General features: G+C 39.6%; 1 long non-coding RNA gene across 1 annotated transcript in view; it reads right to left on the minus strand.

Moving 5' to 3' along the window:
* Positions 1-19,113, minus strand: part of 4930548K13Rik (RIKEN cDNA 4930548K13 gene) — a 69,630-nt gene that overhangs the window by 22,283 nt on the left and 28,234 nt on the right. The window contains exon 2 of the long non-coding RNA NR_040656.1: positions 13,157-13,294. This is a non-coding gene — a long non-coding RNA (RIKEN cDNA 4930548K13 gene). The remainder of the gene's footprint in view (positions 1-13,156; positions 13,295-19,113) is intronic.

Genomic DNA, 19,113 nt, shown 5'->3' on the forward strand with positions numbered 1-19,113 from the left:
TAGATGTACCACATTTTCTGTATCCATTCCTCTGTTGAGGGGCATCTAGGTTCTTTCCAGCTTCTGGCTATTATAAATAAGGCTGCTATGAACATAGTGGAGCATGTGTCCTTCTTACCTGTTGGGGCATCTTCTGGATATATGCCCAGGAGAGGTATTGCTGGATCCTCCGGTAGTACTATGTCCAGTTTTCTGAGGAACCGCCAGACTGATTTCCAGAGTGGTTGTACAAGCCTGCACTCCCACCAACAATGGAGGAGTGTTCCTCTTTCTCCACATCCTCGCCAGCATCTGCTGTCACCTGAATTTTTGATCTTAGCCATTCTGACTGGTGTGAGGTGGAATCTCAGGGTTGTTTTGATTTGCATTTCCCTGATGATTAAGGATGTTGAACATTTTTTCAAGTGCTTCTCTGCCATTCGGTATTCCTCAGGTGAGAATTCTTTGTTCAGTTCTGAGCCCCATTTTTTAATGGGGTTATTTGATTTTCTGAAGTCCACCTTCTTGAGTTCTTTATATATGTTGGATATTAGTCCCCTATCTGATTTAGGATAGGTAAAGATCCTTTCCCAATCTGTTGGTGGTCTTTTTGTCTTATTGACGGTGTCTTTTGCCTTGCAGAAACTTTGGAGTTTCATTAGGTCCCATTTGTCGATTCTCGATCTTACAGCACAAGCCATTGCTGTTCTGTTCAGGAATTTTTCCCCTGTGCCCATATCTTCAAGGCTTTTCCCCACTTTCTCCTCTATAAGTTTCAGTGTCTCTGGTTTTATGTGAAGTTCCTTGATCCACTTAGATTTGACCTTAGTACAAGGAGATAAGTATGGATCGATTCGCATTCTTCTACACGATAACAACCAGTTGTGCCAGCACCAATTGTTGAAAATGCTGTCTTTCTTCCACTGGATGGTTTTAGCTCCCTTGTCGAAGATCAAGTGACCATAGGTGTGTGGGTTCATTTCTGGATCTTCAATTCTATTCCATTGGTCTACTTGTCTGTCTCTATACCAGTACCATGCAGTTTTTATCACAATTGCTCTGTAGTAAAGCTTTAGGTCTGGCATGGTGATTCCGCCAGAAGTTCTTTTATCCTTGAGAAGACTTTTTGCTATCCTAGGTTTTTTGTTATTCCAGACAAATTTGCAAATTGCTCCTTCCAATTCGTTGAAGAATTGAGTTGGAATTTTGATGGGGATTGCATTGAATCTGTAGATTGCTTTTGGCAAGATAGCCATTTTTACAATGTTCATCCTGCCAATCCATGAGCATGGGAGATCTTTCCATCTTCTGAGATCTTCTTTAATTTCTTTCTTCAGAGATTTGAAGTTTTTATCATACAGATCTTTCACCTCCTTAGTTAGAGTCACGCCAAGATATTTTATATTATTTGTGACTATTGAGAAGGGTGTTGTTTCCCTAATTTCTTTCTCAGCCTGTTTATTCTTTGTATAGAGAAAGGCCATTGACTTGTTTGAGTTTATTTTATATCCAGCTACTTCACCGAAGCTGTTTATCAGGTTTAGGAGTTCTCTGGTAGAATTTTTAGGGTCACTTATATATACTATCATATCATCTGCAAAAAGTGATATTTTGACTTCCTCTTTTCCAATTTGTATCCCCTTGATCTCCTTTTGTTGTCGAATTGCTCTGGCTAATACTTCAAGTACTATGTTGAAAAGGTAGGGAGAAAGTGGGCAGCCTTGTCTAGTCCCTGATTTTAGTGGGATTGCTTCCAGCTTCTCTCCATTTACTTTGATGTTGGCTACTGGTTTGCTGTAGATTGCTTTTATCATGTTTAGGTATGGGCCTTGATTTCCTGATCTTTCCAAAACTTTTATCATGAATGGGTGTTGGATCTTGTCAAATGCTTTTTCTGCATCTAACGAGATGATCATGTGGTTTTTGTCTTTGAGTTTGTTTATATAATGGATTACATTGATGGATTTTCGTATATTAAACCATCCCTGCATCCCTGGAATAAAACCTACTTGGTCAGGATGGATGATTGCTTTAATGTGTTCTTGGATTCGGTTAGCGAGAATTTTATTGAGGATTTTTGCATCGATATTCATAAGAGAAATTGGTCTGAAGTTCTCTATCTTTGTTGGATCTTTCTGTGGGTTAGGTATCAGAGTAATAGTGGCTTCATAAAATGAGTTGGGTAGAGTACCTTCTACTTCTATTTTGTGAAATAGTTTGTGCAGAATTGGAATTAGATCTTCTTTGAAGGTCTGATAGAACTCTGCACTAAACCCATCTGGTCCTGGGCTTTTTTTGGTTGGGAGACTATTAATAACTGCTTCTATTTCTTTAGGTGATATGGGACTGTTTAGATGGTCAACTTGATCCTGATTCAACTTTGGTACCTCGTATCTGTCCAGAAATTTGTCCATTTCGTCCAGGTTTTCCAGTTTTGTTGAGTATAGCCTTTTGTAGAAGGATCTGATGGTGTTTTGGATTTCTTCAGGATCTGTTGTTATGTCTCCCTTTTCATTTCTGATTTTGATAATTAGGATTTTGTCCCTGTGCCCTTTAGTGAGTCTAGCTAAGGGTTTATCTATCTTGTTGATTTTCTCAAAGAACCAACTCCTCGTTTGGTTAATTCTTTGAACAGTTCTTCTTGTTTCCACTTGGTTGATTTCACCCCTGAGTTTGATTATTTCCTGCCGTCTACTCCTCTTGGGTGAATTTGCTTCCTTTTTTTCTAGGGCTTTTAGATGTGTTGTCAAGCTGCTAGTATGTGCTGTCTCCCGTTTCTTCTTGGAGGCACTCAGCGCTATGAGTTTCCCTCTTAGAAATGCTTTCATTGTGTCCCATAGGTTTGGGTACGTTGTGGCTTCATTTTCATTAAACTCTAAAAAGTCTTTAATTTCTTTCTTTATTCCTTCCTTGACCAAGGTATCATTGAGAAGAGTGTTATTCAGTTTCCACGTGAATGTTGGCTTTCTATTATTTATGTTGTTATTGAAGATCAGTCTTAGGCCATGGTGGTCTAATAGGATACATGGGACAATTTCAATATTTTTGTATCTATTGAGGCCTGTTTTGTGACCAATTATATGGTCAATTTGGAGAAGGTCCCGTGAGGTGCTGAGAAGAAGGTATATCCTTTTGTTTTAGGATAAAATGTTCTGTAGATATCTGTCAGGTCCATTTGTTTCATAACTTCTGTTAGTTTCACTGTGTCCCTGTTTAGTTTCTGTTTCCACGATCTGTCCTTTGAAGAAAGTGGTGTGTTGAAGTCTCCCACTATTATTGTGTGAGGTGCAATGTATGCTTTGAGCTTTACTAAAGTGTCTCTAATGAATGTGGCTGCCCTTGCATTTGGTGCGTAGATATTCAGAATTGAGAGTTCCTCTTGGAGGATTTTACCTTTGATGAGTATGAAGTGTCCCTCCTTGTCTTTTTTGATAACTTTGGGTTGGAAGTCGATTTTATCCGATATTAAAATGGCTACTCCAGCTTGTTTCTTCAGTCCATTTGCTTGGAAAATTGTTTTCCAGCCTTTCACTCTGAGGTAGTGTCTGTCTTTTTCCCTGAGATGGGTTTCCTGTAAGCAGCAGAATGTTGGGTCCTGTTTGTGTAGCCAGTCTGTTAGTCTATGTCTTTTTATTGGGGAATTGAGTCCATTGATATTAAGAGATATTAAGGAAAAGTAATTGTTGCTCCCTTTTATTTTTGTTGTTAGAGTTGGCATTCTGTTCTTGTGGCTGTCTTCTTTTTGGTTTGTTGAATGATTACTTTCTTGGTTGTTCTAGGGCGTGATTTCCGTCCTTGTATTGCTTCTTTTCTGTTATTATCCTTTGAAGGGCTGGATTCGTGGAAAGATATTGTGTGAACTTGGTTTTGTCGTGGAATACTTTGGTTTCTCCATCTATGGTAATTGAGAGTTTGGCCGGGTATAGTAGCCTGGGCTGGCATTTGTGTTCTCTTAGTGTCTGTATAACATCTGTCCAGGCTCTTCTGGCTTTCATAGTCTCTGGTGAAAAGTCTGGTGTAATTCTGATAGGCCTTCCTTTATATGTTACTTGACCTTTCTCCCTTACTGCTTTTAATATTCTATCTTTATTTAGTGCATTTGTTGTTCTGATTATTATGTGTCGGGAGGAATTTCTTTTCTGGTCCAGTCTATTTGGAGTTCTGTATGCTTCTTGTATGATCATGGGCATCTCTTTTTTTATGTTTGGGAAGTTTTCTTCTATTATTTTGTTGAAGATATTAGCTGGCCCTTTAAGTTGAAAATCTTCATTCTCATCAATTCCTATTATCCGTAGGTTTGGTCTTCTCATTGTGTCCTGGATTACCTGGATGTTTTGAGTTAGGATCCTTTTGCATTTTGTATTTTCTTTGACTGTTGTGTCGATGTTCTCTATGGAATCTTCTGCACCTGAGATTCTCTCTTCCATTTCTTGTATTCTGTTGCTGATGCTCGCATCTATGGTTCCAGATCTCTTTCCTAGGGTTTCTATCTCCAGCATTGCCTCGCTTTGGGTTTTCTTTATTGTGTCTACTTCCCCTTTTAGTTCTAGTATGGTTTTGTTCATTTCCATCACCTGTTTGGCTGTGTTTTCCTGCTTTTCTTTAAGAGCCTGTAACTCTTTAGCAGTGCTCTCCTGTAAATCTTTAAGTGACTTATGAAAGTCCTTCTTGATGTCCTCTATCATCATCATGAGAAATGTTTTTAAATCTGGGTCTAGATTTTCGGTTGTGTTGGGGTGCCCAGGACTAGGTGGGGTGGGAGTGCTGCGTTCTGATGATGGTGAGTGGTCTTGATTTCTGTTAGTAGGATTCTTACGTTTGCCTTTCGCCATCTGGTAATCTCTGAAGCTAGCTGTTTTAGTTGTCACTGTTAAGAGCTTGTTCTTCAGGTGACTCTGTTAGCCTCTATGAGCAGACCTGGAGGGTAGCACTCTCCTTAGTTTCAGTGGGCAGAGTATTCTCTGCAGGCAAGCTCTCTTCTTGCAAGGCAGGTACCCAGATATCTGGTGTTCGAACCAGACTCCTGGCAGAAGTTGTGTTCCACTCACTAGAGGTCTTAGGATCACGTGTGGAATCCTGTGTGGGCCCTTGCGGGTGTCAGGCGACTCAGCTGGCAAGGTAGCCGGGGCTTGAGTGGAGTGGAAGGGGTTTGTGCCCCAGATCAAGCCCGGGTAGCCTGCTTCCCTATGTACCGCAGTCTCAAGTTCCACGCGATTGGATTGGGGTAGGCGCTGTGTTCCACTCATCAGAGGTCTTAGGGTCCCGTGGGGAGTCCCGTGTGGGCCCTTGCGGGTGTTGGGCAAGACTCTGCTGTCAAGGTAGCCCGGGGCTCGAGTCTCGAGTCGAGCGGAAGGGACTTGAGCCCCAGATCAGGCCCGGGTAGCCTGCTTCCCTATGTACCGCAGTCTCAAGTTCCGCACGATTGGATTGGGGCAGGCACTGTGATCCACTCACCAGAGGTCTTAGGGTCCCGTGGGGAGTCCCGTGTGGACCCTTGCGGGTGTTGGGCAAGACTCTGCTGGCAAGGTAGCCCGGGGCTCCAGTCTCGAGTCGAGCGGAAGGGCGAATATTTTAAATCTTATTCTAAAAATGTTAGCTAAAATATCATTGCAAATATAAGCATAAGAGTTTTGTTTTACTCAATCATTAAAAATAGATACTTTGTTCCTTATTAAATGGAGGACAAAATACCCATGGAAGGAGTTACAGTGACAAAGTTCAGAGCTGAGACAGAAGAAAGGACCACCCAGAGACTGCCCCACCCAGGGATCCATCCCATATACAACCACCAAACCCAGATACTATTGCATATTCCAGAAAGATTTTACTGACAGGATACAACTATATCTTGTGAGGCTATGCCAGTGCCTGGCAAATACAGAAGTAGATGCTCACAGTCATCTATATGATGGAACACAGGGCCCCTAATGAAGAAGCTAGAGAAAGTACACAAGAAGCTAAAGGGTTCTGAAACCCTATAGGAGGATCAACAATATGAAATAACCAGTACACCCCCAGAACTATGTATCTAGTTGTATATGTAGCAGAGCATGGCCTAGTTGGCCATCAATCGGAAAAGAGGCCCTGGTCTTGCAAAGATCATATGCCCCAGTACAGGGGAATACCAGGGCCAGGAAGTGGGAGTGGGTGGGTTGGGAGCAGGGCAGGTGGAGGGTATAGGGGACTTTTGGGATAGCATTTGAAATGTAAATGAAGAAAATGTCTAATAAAAATAAATAAATAATAAATTTTTAAAAATAAAAAATATATTAGTTAATATTTTTGATCCATATTAGTCCTTTGAGAATTTTCTATAATATACTTTGACTGTATCACCTCTGTTGTCCAATTCTTCCCAGATTTGTCTGTCTCCTCTACTCATCAAACTTTTACCCTTTAAAACATACAAACAAATTGTATCTTATATCTTGGGTATTCTAAGTTTCTGGGCTAATATCCACTTATCAGTGAGTACATATCATGTGAGTTCTTTTGTGATTGGGTTACCTCACTCAGGATGATGCCCTCCAGGTCCATCCATTTGCCTAGGAATTTCATAAGTTCATTCTTCTTTTTTAATAGCTGAGTAGTACTCTATTATGTAAATGTACCACATTTTCTGTATGCATTCCTCTGTTGAGGGACATCTGGGTTCTTTCCAGCTTCTGGCTATTATAAATAAGGATGCTATGAACATAGTGGAACATGTGTCCTTCTTACCAGTTGGAACATCTTGACCATCTAGAGACTGCCATATCTAGGGATCCATCCCATAATCAGCCTCCAAACACTGACACCATTGCATACACTAGCAAGATTTTGCTGAAAGGACCCTGATATAGTGTCTCTTGTGAAACTATGCCGGGGCCTAGCAAACACAGAAGTGGATGCTCACAGTTAGCTATTGGATGGATCACAGGGTCCCCAATGGAGGAGCTAGAGAAAGTACCCAAGGAGCTAAAAGGATCTGCAACCCTATAGGTGGAACAACAATATGAACTAACCAGTATTCCCCGGAGCTCGTATCTCTAGCTGCATATGTATCAGAAGATGACCTAGTCGGCCATCAGTGGAAAGAGAGGCCCATTGGTCATGCAAACTTTATATGCCTTAGTATAGGGGAATGCCAGGGCCAAGAAGTGGGAGTGGGTGGGTAGGGGAGTGGGTTGGGGAGGGTATGGAGGACTTTTGTGATAGCACTGGAAATGTAAATGAAGAAAATACCTAATAAAAACAAACAAACAAACACACAAACATCAAGACAAATTTGTGCTGCCCAAATTTGGACTGCAATCTTAGAGAAAACTGTCTTCTTTTTCTCCCACTTACTATCAGTGGTCAGTAGTTCCATGTTTAGTAGTGAGATGTCATGTTCAACTCCAATCTCCACACTGGCATTCGGTCTGGTGTTAACAATGGTCTTGTATGTGCTGAAACAACTGCTATGAGTTTATATATCCAGCTGATCTGCTATGTCAAGATGTCATTGTTTGCTTAAAGTTATCTACCACCTCTGCATCTTAAACTGATTACATGCCTCCTTCTGTAACAATTTCTGAGTCTTGAAAGGAAGAAGTACAATAGATAGCTTCCATTTAAGGCTGAGTATTCTGCACTTTCTTATTTTTTGAATCTAGGATACTTATAGGTATCTGTGTCAATATCTATTTCGAATAGAAACTTCTACTGTTGTTCCCCTCTGAAATCTGTCCTCTTTAAAAAAGAAAGCTGGCTTATGGATTCAGTAATCCAGTGACATATACCATGAAGAAGTTCAGCAAATGAAAAGTTCACAAAATGTCTTCCCAAAGTTGTAAAAGCAATAAACAATTGTTGGCAAAAAGGACACTTTTCAGAGCTAACTGCTGTTTGGCAGGAAACTCCAAGGATAAAGCTTTGTGAGTCACCACCAATGTGGGAGTGGAAATATTTTGATACAAATATCATTGAATCATTCATATCTTTAACTAACCCCCAGACATGCTGCTGTTAAGTAACTCCAAGAAACTGCTTTCTAGAACTTTCTTTCTTTCATTCTTTCTTTGGCCTACCATCTTTTGTGTTCTAGGTTGAATTGATTTTTGTTTTCTTATGCAATATTTTCTATTTATTTATTTATCTAACTATTTATTTATTTATTTTAAGCTATAGGTTTTATTCCCCTCCCGGTCCACTCTCCAAATGTTCCACATCCAATACCTTCTCCCCACCCCCCAGTCTCCACATGAGTGCCCCACTCCCTGCCCCTCACCCCAACAGACCTCTAAAGTCACTGGGATCTCCAGTCTCTTGAGGGCTAGGTGCATCTTCTCTGACTAAACTAAGACCTGGAAGTCCTCTGCTTTATATGTGTTTGGGGTTTCACACCAGCTGGTGTTTGCTGCCTGGTTGGTGGTCCAGTATCTTAGAGATCTCAGGGATCCAGGTTAATTGAGACTGCTGGTCCTCCTACAAGGTCACCCTCCTCATCACCTTTTCCAACTTTCCCCTAATTCAACAATAGAGGTTAGCAGCTCTGTCCATTGGTTGGATGCAAATATCTGCACCTGACTCTTTCTGCTGCTTGTTGGGTCTTTTGGAGGGCAGTCATGATAGGTCCCTCTTGTGGAGTGCTCCATAGCCTTAGTAATAGTGTCAGGCCTTGGGAGCTCCTCTTGAGCTGGATCCCACTTTGGACCTGTTGCTGGACCTTCTTTTCCTCAGGATTATCTCCGTTTCAATCCCTGAAGTTCTTTCAGACAGGAACAATTATGGGTCAGAGATGTGACTGTAGGATGGCAACCTCTCCCACACTTGATTTCCTGTCTTTCAGCTGGAGGTAGGCTCTACAAGTTCCCTTTCCCCAATGAAGGGCATTTTATCTAGGGTCCCTTACTGTCAGTCCTGAGAGTCTCTCACCTCCATTGTCTCTGGTACATTCTGGAAGGTCTCCTCAACCTCCTAACTCCCAAAGTTGCCTGTTTACATTCTTTCTGCTGGCCCTCATGTCTTCAGTCATTTTCCCCCACCCAATAACAGAACATGTCCCCCTCTTTCCTGACCCATCCACTTTCCCTCCCAGGTCCCTCTCTCTTCTGCCTTGTGGTTGTTTTCTTCTCCCTCCCAAGTGAGACTGAGGTATCCTCATTTATGCCCTGCAGCTTTTTGACCTTTTTTAATTCTGTGGACTGTATCTTGGGTATTCTGTACTCGTGTTTTTTGTTTGTTTGTTTGTTTTGTTGTTTTTGTTTTTGGATAACACACATTTACAAATCTTTGATATTTTTGAATCCTTGGGAACAATACAATTTTAAGCATGTCTTTAAGGGTTATAATCTTGGTTCATGGAAAAGACAAGACTCACTCTAAGTGTAGAGTGCACCATTTCACAAGCTGGGATACAGGACTACACAAAATGAGAATGGAATCTGAGACCAGTGGTCATCTCTCTCCCTCTGCTTTCTATGAACACATTCATTGAAACCAGAATAATCAAGTTCATATCTTCCTTGCCATAATTCTTGATATTCTCAAACCACAAGCAAAAGTAAACCCTTTCTCTATCATATATTTTCATCAGATATTTTTCACAGCAGCAAGAAAAGTAATCATAACATATCTCTAGGAAAAGTTATACAACACAATTATCCAGATGAAATTATTCATACCAAAGGTCAAAAGGCAAGATCCATGAGCCAAAATGAAGAGAACTTGAACAACCGAAGGGCATGAAGGTTCTCTGCAAGAGACCTCTAAACCTTGCTACTTATAAATAGCATTGAGGATAGAAATTTTTCTAAGAGCACTTTGGAAGAAGGACAAAGAATCTCACAAATCTTAAATATCAACTGATGATTACCTGAAATTCTTGATTTTAGAAATTGCAAAGAGCGATTTTGAATCCATAAAATTGAGAAGAGGAAGAGGGGGAGGGGGAGGGGGAGGGGAGGGGGAGGAGGAGGAGGAGGGGGAGGAGGAGGAGGAGGGGGAGGAGGAGGAGGAGGAGATTAGTTAGTTCAATCACAACAAATACCTGATTGTCAGAGTCATGAGATCAATCAAATTGAAGAGAAGAAAAATTCAACGTATATTTGTCAAGCCAATATTCTAAATAATGGTATTTAAAATATGTTGAAAATTTAGTAACTGCCTCTCCTTATAGCAATGTAGCAATTATTATATTTCAATGAGTATTCCATGAGGAAGCCTAATATAAACAATAGTCCTGGTGATGTGATTTGGTTGTGGTAGAAGCATTGTCTCTAGTGTGTGATGGGAAAAATAATGGAATTTAAAATGTAGGGTTCAGACTGAGGTTCATAAAATACTTGAAAAAGATTAAAGGTGCTCTCTTAGGATGTCTGAAATGCTGTAAGAATAAATATTAGTTGAGTGACTCTGACTTGTGGTCACTTTCTGGGCTCATGTTGGGAGGAGCTTACACTAGCCCAAATCCCAACTAACCTAGTTGGTCCAGTTTTCTTTTTTGTTGATCTTGCCTGGAATTCATGAGGATTACCTGTGTTAGCCTTGCATGCATTTTGATTGGAGGCTTGAACCACTATTCCTAACTAATCTGTATTCTTTTTTTTTTTAAATTTCAAAGTTTTTGTTCCGCTTTGATACAATGCCTTCCCATCTGCAAGTCTCACCTTTATTCAGGAATTAGGGGAGAAGTTATATTTTGTTGACTTTAACTATACTTAAGTTAACAATAATAAATAAAAACAATTCTTATTTCATAATGTGAGATCAATCACTCTTAATTGGTATTTTTATTATCTTTATAAACATTCAAAATGGAATATCCTTTCTGGCATTACTTACTACATATGGAAATAAAGAAGGATAAAAAAAGGAAAATTACAGTGACATGGAAAGAGAAGTTTCCTCTTAGAAGCAGTTGGCTAGGATGACAGGGAGGAAACTTTAAGCTTCACTGACAGGCTAATGTTGTTGAGGTACAAAGTACATATAGTCGTAAGAACAATTCAGAGATGTCAAAGGAAACAAGCTGTACTTACTGAGAGCACACATCATGTATAACCTTGACATTTTTAGCATTCCTCTCTCATTTCTTAAGTCTAAACAAATGAAGCCTCTTTGGGTGATGGTGTCGTGCACTGTTTATTCAGATGCTTATTACTGTGCCAAAGACCTGGATGCAGTCCAGATAATGGCATTTCCAAAAATCTCCTGTCTCAATGTTATATAAAAAAAAATTTCCCTCACCTCTAATTGGTTAATAAAGAGGTGATCAGCCAATAGCTAGGCAGGAGACAAGGAGGCAGGACTTCGGATCCCTGTGAGGGGTTCTATGGAGGCGACCAAGGGAAGAAGAGATTTGCCAGGATTTGAAAGAGAGATTCACCATGGAAGGAAGGAGGGAACAGAAATAGCCAAGACAAAACTAAGATGGCAGGGAACAGGTTATATGGCTGGGTAGTACGCAATCATAGCCTGGTTAAAATAGGGTTAGAATAAATGTGAACCCTGCCCAGCTAAATTGCAAAAAGCTTATTAATAAATATCCAGTCTCCATTTCACTATTAAGAACTAAGGTGGGTATTGAAATGCTGAGAACTTTTACAGACGCCCTCAGCAAAGCTAAAAACTTTAAGATATGCTATGTATACTTTAAATTGTTGTTTTGTTTTACAAAAAAAAAATTGTTTAAATGTTTTCACCGGTGTTTAACCTATATAAATTTTGAGCAATCTTTTTAAAAAGTGTGAGTGGGGTCTTAACAACCTTTACATGTGTAAGTTGGAAGATATCTAAATTCTATATAAACGCAGTATAAAGACACTTTATTGTGGTTCTTCCTGGAAGACCCCATATTCACACTGGGTGCCTTACCTCCCCTGATTATCTCTTTCTTTCCATGAACCCCTGTGTTGAAAACCTATATTAAAATGCCTCTTTATGTATTTAGAAATATGCTTCTTATTGGCTCACACTGAAACTTTCTTTTTCCCACACACTGAATTAGAGATTTTCCTGAAAGGAGGTCCTGGAGAAGAAAGTGAGTTTTTCAGACTGATATGTACTGTAGTGACAGCAATGGAGAAATGTCTCTGAACTACGCACCAATGTCAGAATGCATCTTCTTGTGTGTTCTGTATAAACGTTAAGATTCTGTTTTCATAAGGACACTTTGAAAAATGAAACCACAACAAATACATCACACCTAAGTAATATTTGAAAACTACTTTTAGACTAAATTAATTTACATCCAATACAGTCCCATGGTGAGTATATTTAGAAAGTATTATTTTATATAGGAACGTCTTGCTGACCCTAGACAAAGGTATAGATTGGGACTTGCCAAGAATTCTGGAAGCATTTGTCATGAGATTTCATTGAGAGAGAACAATGGAAGTGTTTATAAAAGTAGGCAATCTTGGGGAAGAGTGAATTCATGTATCAGTCGCCAAATATCATTCTTGATGTTTACAATATGCGATGATTAATGCGAAGAAAAAGTGAGATTTAAAATTAAGAATGTCTTTGTACCTGCTATAACTATTTGAAAATTTAAAAAAAAATCTCATTAGAATTAATCAGATCACATTTTAAGTTATGTTTCATATGAAGAATATTTATATGAGAAATTTATCTTTTATTTAGAACTTGCAAGTTTAAGAATTCCCTTTACAGCTTTGATTTTTATATGTAAGATTCATTTATGCATCACATTTACATTCATTATTCACTAAGAATTTCAGGTTTGTAAATGCATTTATAATAATTGAATTTGCTTTTATAGTGCCTTATGCAAACTGTAGATTATCTCAGAAGCATTATCTCTTCTGGTCACAGTGGGAGACATAGGCTTGGATGTGTAGGTACTCTGGAATCAATGCCACCTTATGTGCTAATGGCCATTCTTTACTATAGTTGGCATGATGCTTGTTATGGTTAACTTGAAGTCATCAATAATGTGTGCAATACAATTTAAATTGATGTTTTTAATATCAGCTGAAAATTTAACTTTCTTAATATAAAATCCCTTTGTTTATTTTCTTGAAGTAATTAGGGCAAATTGGTTCATTCAGAGGTCAGTACAAACAGTCTGAATCCAAAGCTGACCTGTTATTTTTTTAGGCTTGGAAAAAATCATTAACAAGTAATCACTAACTCCAACTAATGTCATCTTGACAAGTGGTTTACATACACTGCCTAATAAATTCCTTACCACAAATACAAAAGTGTACTCCTGGTTTCTCAATGTCTGGTACTGAGCATGGAGGCCTCCTTCTTTAGTCTTAGTTGAAGTTTGGCTTCCAGAGTTCCGCACAGGTGACTGATTACCCATTATGCTACAAGGAAACACCTGCAAATTAGATAATGAGCAAATGTAGTAAGAACTGACATTTTAACAATTTAAGAATTTTGTATTTTATTTGCAATGAAAGGTTTTAAGACATTTGTAGTATGTTTGATAAAAGTATAGTCATAAGTATGAGAGTATCTATCAAGGTCACCTGTAGGACTGGCTAATCATGGCATCAAGTGTAGCTCAACAAGTTGGATCATTAGCTAAGTGACTTTACATATCTAATCTACCCACTCTGTGCATGCTTCCTTATTTGAAAAAGTGGTGTTTACAATAATAGTAATGTAAAAGAGCTGTTATAGGGAAAGAATTAATTAACTTGTGACTATAGCCATATAAATCCACAACAAAGTACAGCAGCTGACTACGATCTGGCCTCTGCTCAGGTAGGGGTGTGATTTTTCCAGCTACAGATAGTTTCTGTGATATTGTGATGTTTGGAATTTTGGGTGCTCTTCAGATGGTATGGAAATACTACAACCCCACATGTTAGGGCACTGTTAATTGGTTATTGGTTGTTGCTGGTTAGCGTTTGTTAAGTACCCCTGCACAAGGAAGAAACAAGAAGGATTTAATAATCCTGATGGTGAAGATCAAATTTTCCCCAAGGAACTAGACTGCACTAATCAGCAGGACATAGTCTAATGATAACAATATCGCTTTTCTTCTCTATCTTTTTTCCTTCCTAGTCTTAGGAGCTTGAAACGGTAAAAGAAAAAGAAAGAAAGAAAGAAAGAAAGAAAGAAAGAAAGAAAGAAAGAAAGAAAGAAAGAAAGAAAGAAGGGAAGGAAGAAAGAAAGAAAGAAAGAAAGAAAGAAAGAAAGAGAAGGAAGAAAGAAAGAAAGAAAGAAAGAAAGAAAGAAAGAAAGAAAGAAAGAAAGAAAGAAAGAACTCTCAAAGTAGCCACTAGAAAGTAGCTCCAAACAGCACACAAGGAAAGACGTCATGCTCAGGATAGTTAGTTGGCCAACAAAAAAGAATCTTTGAGCATGTACATAAAAATAAACTAGTATTAATTTGGCAGGAATCTTTGTGTAGGGTTAGATTTTTTTAAAACATATTTTTTTAAAAAATAGTTATTTTACTTATTTACATCAAATGTTATCCCTCTTCCCAGTTTACCCTCCACAAACCCCCATACACTTCCCCCTCCCCTCCTGCCTCTAGAAGGGTGCTTCCCCACCCACTCACTCACCCACTCCTGCCTCACTGCCCTAGAATTCCCCTATGTTGGATCTGGGAGCCTCTGCAGGAACAAAGGGTCCCCCTCCTATTGATGCCAGGTAAGGCAATCTTCTGCTACATATCCAGCTGGAGTCATGGGTGTGCCCATGTATACTCTTTGGTTGGTGGTTTAGTCCCTGGGAACACTGGGGGGGGGTGCGTCTGGTTGGTTGATACTGTTGTTCTTCCTATGGTGTTGCAAACCCCTTCAGCTCCTTCAGTCCTTACCCTAACTTCTCCATTGGGGCCCCCACAAATAGTCTTATGTTTGTCTGCATGCATCTGTTTCTGTACTGGTCAGGCTCTGACAGAGCCTCTCAGGGGACAGGTATACCTTGTTCCTGTTCAACTGGCAGTTAGCGTGTAGAAGAATGTAAATTAATCTACTTTTATCTCCTTGTACAAGGCTCAAGTTCAAGTGGATCAAGGACCTCCACATAAAGCCAGATAGAATCTAATAGAAGAGCAGACACAAGAAAAATTTTCCTGAAAAGAACATCAATGGCTCATGTTCTAAGATTAACAGCTGACAAATGGAACCTCATAAAATTGAAAAGCTTCTGTAACGCAAATGACACTGTCAATAGAACAAAATGGCAACCAATAGATTTGGAAGATCTTTCCCAATCCTCCATCCAAAAAGAGAGATAATATCCAATATATACAAAGAACTCAAGAAGTTAGACTCCAGAGAACCAAATAACCTAATTAAAAAAAAATGAGTTACAGAGCTAAACAGAGAATTCTCAACTGAGGAATACCGAATGACCAAGAAGTACATAAAGAAATGTATAACATCCTTAGTCATCAGGGAAATGCAAATGAAAACAACCCTGAGATTCCATCTCACACCTGTCAGATCAAAAATGGCTAAGATCAAAAACTCAGATAATAGCAGATGCTGGTGAGGATGTGGAGAAAGAGGAACACTCCTCCATTGCTGGTGGGATTGCAAGCTGGTACAGCCACTCTGGATGATTTCTGACAGTTCCTCAGAAAGTTGGACATAGTACTACCTGAGGACGCAACTATACCACTCCTGGGCATATACCTAGACAATGTTCCAACATGTAATAAGGACACATGCTCCACATGTTCATAGCAAGTTTGTTTATAATAGGCAGAAGCTTTAAACAACCCAGATGAATTTATCAACAGAGAAATGAATACAGAAAATGTACATTTACACAAGGAAATACTACTCAGCTATTAAAAACTATGACTTCGTGAAATTCTTAGGCAAACGGATGGAACTAAAAAATATCATCCTGAGTGAGGTAACCCAATCACAAAAGAACACACTTGGCATGTACTCACTGATAAATGAATATTAGCAAAAAACAAAAACAAAAAACAAACAAACAAACAAAAACCCAATAGCAACAAAAACAAGTAAACAAAATAGCTAGAACTGACCATGGTACAACTCACAGATCGTATGAACTGCCAAAAGAAGGCAAACAAAGCATGGATTCTTCATTTCTACTCAAAAGAGGGAAGAAAATAAACTTGGGAAATAGAGAGTGAGAGGGATCTAGGAAGAAGAAAGGAGGGGTAGGGAAAATAGGGGCAGGTTCAGATATGAGAGGAGATGAGGGAGAAATACAGAGGGTTAAGGAATTTGAAAGGAGGTGTGTTGCAGTGGGAGAAGGAGAACTTGGAGTAGCCACTAGAAAGGCCCAGCTACCAGGGACTTGAGAGATTCCCTGGTGAGAACAATAGCCAAAATACCCAAGAAAGTCTAGATAAAATCTGTAGAGACCATATCCAGTAGATAGGCATGGTTCCCAGTTGAATGATGGGGCCTCTCACCCACCTGAAAATTATTAATCCAGAATTCTTCCTGTCAAAAGGAAATGCAGGGAGAAAGAGTAGAACAGAGGTTGAAAGAAAGGTCATCCAGAGGCTGTTCCACCTAGGAATCCATTGCATCTTCAGACACCAAACCTACACACTATTGCTGATGCTACAACATACTTTTTTTTTTTAATCGATCTTCTTTTTTTTAAATTAGGTATTTTCTTCATTTACATTTTCAATGCTATCCCCAAAGTCCCCCACACCCTCCCTCCCCACTCCCCCACCTACCCACTCCCACTTCTTGGCCCTGGTGTCCCCCTGTACTCAGGCATATAAAGTTTGCACAACCAATGGGCCTCTCTTTCCACTGATGGACGACTAGGCCATCTTCTGATACATATGCAGCTAGAGCAACATACTTTTAATAAGGGTTTTCAAACACTTCAGTCCCACAATGCTTTTAGCCCCGCATCCAAAGGTAGAGAAGAAAAGATGATAAATAGGACAAGGGGATGTGGATCTGTTTGAAAGTAGTTCTTTGGGGGACAATGCCAATCTCCGTTTGTCAGGATACCAGCAGTTCAGTTTAGTAGTGTCAGGGTTATCAAACTTGAATCAGCAATAGCTACATAATCCAGCATAAAAAAACAAAAACAAAAACAAACAAACAAACAAAAAAAAACCAAAAAACCAAAAAAAAAAAACAGGCCATCACTGAATTAGCACTGAGTCCACAGGAGTAACCAGAACCAGTCAGGATGCCGGAAGTTCTAGACATGCCTCTCTCAATGTAGTGAAGATCAGCAAAGATGTGAAGCCAAAGTTGCAAGGCTAGTTATAGGAGTTCCCTGTCAATGTCTATTGAGTTCTATTTACACTCTCATCAACCATCACATGTTTTCCCACTGGTCTGCCCTCTGCAAAACACAATGTGTGTTTGCCTCAGCAAGACATCATGTGAGGCTGCATCACAGGACACCACCAGAAACTTACACTTCACCCTTGTAACCGGACCTTAGGGGAATGTGAATGAATCAAATCCACGTGTGAGGATTGTTAAGAAGAGGAACACCCTGTTCCATTAGTGGTTCAGATGTGGAATATTTACATAGCCTTCCATGTGCTTTAGAAAAGTGCTTGTATCACTGAAGCCAGATGGAGTCTTAGGTTTCTCAGTTAGTTAGTTTCTCCCCTGCACCCCCATCATGAAATTGTTTTATTAAAGATGATTTGGAAGCATTAAGTATCACACTGACGAAGTGAAAACAAGAAAAGGGGCCTATGAACAATAAGAACAGTTGGATTCTCTTACAGTTGGTAAGATATTTTTTCTTCATCATGGCAAAGAAAATGTGGACAAGTACCAAAGGTTTTTGTTTGTTTCTTTGTTGTTGGTTTGTTTGTTTGCTTTTGTTTTTTTCCTCCTTTTTCTTTTCCCTGAGAATATTGTTTTGGATATTTTCTTTATTTACATTTCTAATGTTATCCTCTTTCCTGCAACCCTGGAAACCCCCTATCCTATCCCCCCTCCCCCTGCATCTGTGAGGGTGTTCTGCCACCCACCCACCCACCCACCCACTCCCACCTCCCCACCCTCAAATTACCCTACACTGGGGCATCCATCGGCCCTTCACAGGACCAACGGCCTTTCCTCCTGTTGACAGCCTGAAGGAAGATCAAAGTGTGGGTGCTTAGAAAGGGGAACAAAATCCTCATGGGAACAAATATGGAGACAATGTATAGAGCTGAGACTGAAGGAAAGGCCATCCAGAGAATGCCCCACCTGGGGATCCATCCATCACCAAACCCAAACACTATTGCTGATGCCAAGAAGTTCTTGCTGACAGGAGCCTGTTATAGTTGTCTCCTGAGAGGCTTTGTCAGAACCTGACCAATACAAAGGCAGATACTCACAGCCAACCATTGGACAGAGCACAGGGTCCCCTGTGGAGGAGTTAGAGGAAGGACTGTAGGAGCTGAAGTGGTTTGCAACCCCATAGGAAGAACAACAATATCAACCAACCAGACATTCCCAGAATTCCCAGGGACTGAGTCACCAACAAGGAGTACACATAGAGGGACCAATGGCCCCAGCCACATATATATAGCTAGTTAGTTTCTAATCCTTACTCTGTCATAAAATTTCCATTGCCAAAGAATTATTCCATTACCTTTAATTTCACCATTACTGAAAAACTGAGCAAGATTATTTACTCTGCTACTCTACATGAGGGCTACTGGTCCAATTCTGATAAAGTACTGCCCACTTGTGGAATCTTAAGAGTTGTGTCTCCATCCTACAGGTTACTCTTGCTATTTTTGTCTTACAAGCTCCCACCATAGTAGTTCATTTGGTATTCTTGCCACTGTATTTGGGATTTTCTATTCCAATTTTCTGAACTCTTCTTCATTCCTCAATAAAATTAATCCTAAAGTCTAAGGATAAAGTTATCAGGAATGTCATAGCATTGAACCTATTTCTTTATACTGGAGTATTTTAGCTCACAGTTAAGAAGAGTATGTCCATATCAATTAAAGTAATGATGATAATGGGCATGCCCACATCCTAGTAATCCTCACATTTCCTCTTATAGGTTTCTTTCCAAATGATTCCAGACCTTGTGAGGAAATATACTGATAGTGAGTGAACATCTGAGACAAAAGTATGAAAAGTTTGGTTGGATTTATTTGAAAATGCATGTGTTATAAATTAAATTATGAATATCATTGAATGTATGCTTAAGCCATGACATTCTTTGTCCTTAATTCTGTTTAGCAGCATAATCAGCTGA

The sequence above is a fragment of the Mus musculus genome, chromosome 4, assembly GCF_000001635.26.
Source record: "Mus musculus strain C57BL/6J chromosome 4, GRCm38.p6 C57BL/6J".
Taxonomy (NCBI): Eukaryota; Metazoa; Chordata; class Mammalia; order Rodentia; family Muridae; genus Mus; species Mus musculus.